This window comes from Achroia grisella, unplaced genomic scaffold (assembly GCF_030625045.1).
Source record: "Achroia grisella isolate CSIRO2021 unplaced genomic scaffold, CSIRO_AGI_Agris_v1 utg1080, whole genome shotgun sequence".
NCBI lineage: Eukaryota > Metazoa > Arthropoda > Insecta > Lepidoptera > Pyralidae > Achroia > Achroia grisella.
Window position 1 is genome coordinate 1,843,774 of NW_026712570.1, and position 5,497 is coordinate 1,849,270.

Consider the following 5,497-nt stretch of genomic DNA (forward strand, 5'->3'; position numbering starts at 1 on the left):
AGTGAGAGAGCTCAAGTTACAACTTGATAAATGGTCGCTTATATCCTTTCAAGTTGTAAAACTTATTATTTTAAAGTGTACAAGTTATGCACGCGGATTCACGGGACGTTCTTATTTTAAGAAATGGCGGCCATATTCACATCACCATACAATTTTAGTTTTCTTTCGGTCTCGGTGGTCTAGCAAATTAGCATAGCGCTTTACTTCCGATGGTCGCGGGTTCGATTCCTCGCCTGATACACACTTTTATATTTATATATATATGTATATGTATATGTTTTTTATTTATTTAATAAAGATAAATACGTTTATTTTTACAGAATGACTCGGTAAACTGCATAACAGTTTGTTGGCAAGATATTGTTTGTTTATTTGTATTGTTCTGGATGTTTTCTGCGTATATTATGTAGTTATAAGAAAATGTATCTAATATATCAGTTGTCCGTCCATATTATCCATTTATATGGATGAATTATCCATAACACAAGCTCTGCTTAGACTAGGCGCAGTGTGGACTGTCCACATGTGTTAAAAAATAAGATTACAGTGATTTTAACATTTCTCCTGTAGTGCAGTTCTAAAGGTTATTAGATTTCTTAAGGTTTGGTAGAATCAAAACATGACTATTCAAAAGTGCTTGTAATGAGATTATTTGAATAAAGATTATTTCTATTTCTATTTCTATTTCTATACCGTGATATTTAATTGACTATTACATTCTTTAAAAATACACATGAAAGTTTAGTTATCGGAACAATGTTTGTTTCTTAACATCAACATTCTTTAAGAAAACATTTTGATTTCAGCTTATGAAAACTGAAATCAAAACGATAGATCGCAGTAGGAAAATATTTATTTATTTAAACTATAATGCACAAATACAGAAATAAAAGCGCATATGGCAGACTTGTCGATTGGTAAATATTTATCTATTTAATTTTAATGTACAAATACATAAATAAAGTTGGATCTATGGTGGATATAGCACACTTAAGGCATTGTCTCAGTCAACCATAGGACAACAGGAGATTAGTGGGCGGTGTATTGAAGTAAATAACATGAAATAAAATATAATAAAAAGAAGTAGATATGAATAAACATCATATTATATGGAATTATATTTATACATACGCTATTATATGGAATCCACATGTGACAAAATATTCAATGATTGAAAAATTGCAAAAATTTTGTAAGATGGTTATACCAGTGGGGAACAATGGCATAGTAGCCATTTTTAGTTCGAAAAACGGATTTAGATGGCGTCATTGGTATCGAATGGAATTCAACATTGTTTTGTAATCGTTTAAAACCCAAAACTATGTTTTTAAAAAGGTTTAATCTATTTTTAAAAAGTCATATATAGATGTTAAAATGAAATAATGCGTTTTAAAAAGTAATTTTCATATATTTACTCATTTTGTTGTTGCCCTGTATTTGTTTACAATTTAATCATTGCTAATTGGGGCTTATTGTTTCCAAAAGACTTTCATAGATGGCGCTGTTTTCATTTGTATCACCGTATTTTAAATGTTTATTTTATATTTTCAAATAATAAGTACTTACTATATTATTATGATAAATTAAACATAAAAAAAGTTTAAGTAAATATAAAACAGCTAAACAAGAAAACCATATTATGCCAGTAATACTTATTTAGAAAGTGTTGCCATATCAAAAATAAATGCATAGATTACCGATTTTTTCGAATAATCGATAACAGGATATTACAACGCATTATTCGATGGTGCTTTTAATTAGTCTTTGCAAACAGTAAAATTTCATCATTTTGTATTATACTCTTATTTGGAACGAATTGCAATGCATAATTTTTACTCGACGACGGCAAAATAGAGAGATTTTGACAGGTATGCAAGTACTATACATTTATCTGTTCGCTCATAACTTCAAAACTTGAAGAGGGAAATATTAATTAGATTGATCTGATACAAGTGTATTCTATTATATCAACCTCCACGCGGTCACCCTGGTAATTATAGCAATTAATGACATTAGTGACATTGTTTTTCTATTAAAAAAATAAATACCTACTTATTGTAATTTAATGAATGAGAATTGAATGTGGTATTGAGTATATAAGGTCAGCTATACCTTTATGAAACCTCAATAAACAAGTGTTATATGGTATCTAAATTACTGACATTGATAGCTAAATATGAGGATCCTCGAATTTTTACAAATACTCATAAGAAACTTTACAAATACTCGAATTTTGCTTTTGTAGAAGGATATTTTCAACCTTACTAAATTGTACAAGGTTTTGAAACGATAATCATTCATAATACTATGATATATTACTTATCCTAATACCTACTATTCATGATAATTAGTTTTTTAATATCTCCATTCGAGGGTAGGTTATTCATAATTTATATTATTAGATTTCATCACAAATAAAAATATCGATTTAAAATCGTAGGTTGGTCCATATTTTTTTATTATATCGAAATGACAACAAGTACTGGCAACATAAATGAAAGGTTAAAAATATAAAATATAGGAATAAAAGAATAGGATAAACGACTTTAAGTCAAATGCTTAAAACATATTTTCACTAGCATTGGATTTTTTTCTCTTTTTTCATCATTTAAGTTAAGTAGGTACTGAACAATTCAACTTTTGAATTGTTCCTGTTCAGAGTTCATTGAACTTCTTATTTTTTTGTCAAACTCAATAATTTAAATGTGTCTAAGAAATACTACAAATATTTAGTAAACTATCGTGTCTTTGAGGATTATCTTATACCAGGTATAACTATAAGTTGTTAAAAACTTGCATATGTAGCGTGTGTATCTTTCATATTAAAATATAATAAACATATGTACTTGGTGACCGCTTTAATGTGGTATTATTATGTTTTTATTATTGTTATGAATGTAACTTCAAAAAACTAACACTGATTTTATAATTTTTGATTGATTGACAAAATACTGAAAATTATTAATCAAAATAAAGTACTAAACAGTAGTATTATTTTTATATTTTATTAGAACTGAATGAATATGATGTATGAATAATATGTTTATTGTGCTAATAAGGTTACAGTTTAGTTACTTTCATGTAAATTCATTCATGTAAGTTCATGAAAATGTAACATAGGTATATGATATTGTTTTCACACTGACATCAACAACTTAATACTGAACAAAGTTTAAACAAATAAGAGATGATATTCTAAATCTCCTAGTCATTCAGATGAAGATAAATAACATTTTTACTGTGAAGAACAGGAGTTCAAAAGAATAAGAAATATATATGTATATACATATGAACATTTTACTGTATAAAATAATAATGCAAGTAAAAATAAGAGAAAAAAGCAGAAGAAAAATCTGTAAATTATTAATCACAATGCAATTAATGATATAATTAAATAAGTAAGAAAGCAATGCACTAGTGATGAGAAGAAATTCCAAGTAATTATATTATGTGTAACCGACTGCAAATAAGTTTATGATTTAAACACATGATTATTAATTATGTAATGATTGGAATATAATATAAAAATAACAGAAGTGTTTGAAGTTTTAGTGGTATAACAGACAAGCAGTGAAAGAAATATTATTGTAAATTATTAACAACATTTGTTTATTCTGTGATTAATAAATTATTTAAAAGTGTTTTGTTACCTGAAATAAAAATTTTATGATCTTCAAGTGTTGTGTTCATGCAATGTTAGTTTCACCTCGTTCGATTTAAAATGTCAGGAATTATTTACTACATAATGATTTTGTATTAGATGGTAATCATATATATTTTTTAATGCAATGTGTATAATAATTCCCATTTACATCAAAAAACTTTGTGTAAATCTATATTTCTCTGTCTATAGACTTTGGTCGTGGAATACTAATAAGAAACTAAATCTAGAGACTGTAGTATATCACAGCATCCCAGAACCTTGTATTTAAGTCATATAAGGACTTAGTACCTACCTAATACTTGCTACTTTTTTAATCAATTAATTAATTTCATCTCAATCATCATGATGAACAATGATGATAATGTTGAGAATACTGCCATGATGAATTTTATGGTGGTCATAAATAAATACCATCGTCACTATCGTCAACAGTCATTATTGATCTCATCATCATCACCGTTACCCTCCCTCATCCATATTGTCAAAAGTTACTACCTACTATTATTAACTAAAATGGTAAATAAGCTGACGATCCATCCAACCACGACGCTATCCGACGTACATACATACACATATATTATTAAACAGCATTACGTCATCATGTCGTGCCCGCTATATCCCGCATACGTTATCATTCCGGAGAACATAGATGTTATGTCCAAATATCCTGTAATTTCGCAGCTTAATTTCAACTGAATAACAACTTACATAAATACCAAAAAACTAGCAGTAAAGGCGTAGTTTGTAGATATCGAAGGTTCTACAAATAGGTATAACATCAAAATAAGTACCTACATGGAATTAGCACCGATGTAGTATCCCTGAAAGAACCTATACATATAACAGATTGATGGTTTGCAGATATTATTTTCAGTTTTACAAATTGCCAGTTTACCATAATTAATTATATATTGAGAAATAATTATACACTGAAAATTATATGAGGTACCCATATGCACATCAATTGATTATAGCTAAAATCTATCACTATCACATAACAATTTAAATAAAAAAAACCGTATTAAAATCGGGCTATTCGTTAAGGAGCTATTGCTCCTTAACCGATAGCCCGATTTTAGTGCAGACGCGTTACGACATATCTTCGTCGGGAGAAAGAAAGCCACACATGCCTAATGTAAAAAAGTAACTGTAACATAGTACATAGATACATAGGTACATTAGCCGTGTCTGTAGACTGTCAGCGAACAATATTATACCTACATTGAATTTTCGATTGTACCCAATCAGGAGTTCGATACAGTTATATATCTATTATGTACGTATCTTTGCAAAACAGATGTCATGTAGACCGAATTCTCTGCCATCTATTTTCATGCTTTATTACTAATCACCCACTAGTAATCCGAACTGCTTCAGATATAGCGACATCTAGCGCCTACGGCGGCGAAATAAAATAGCCCGAAGAATAGCCCGAGTTAGGAAGGAACCATTTTCTTGTATGGGATGGGGTATCTGTATGTAATATTATATTATCTGTGGTTATACTAAAAACTATACGGTTATTGAGTAGGTTAAAATAAGGTTAAGAATAAGATATAATCCAACTATATTGGGCCTGATCAGCTTTCACGTCCCAGAACTTGGAAAGCGTATTCGTAAATACAATTTATTTACACTGCCCCTGAGTAGAACCTTAAATGCTGATCATGCACCACTCTCAAGAGCATTCCATCTGCTTAATGAGTTATATATATTTTTTCCACTTGACATATTTAATTGTACTGCCACAGAGTTTCACAGAGCGGTAACAAATTTTGTGGAGTCTCAGTATTAGTATATTTCTAGATTATTGATATTATTGTAATTTGTATA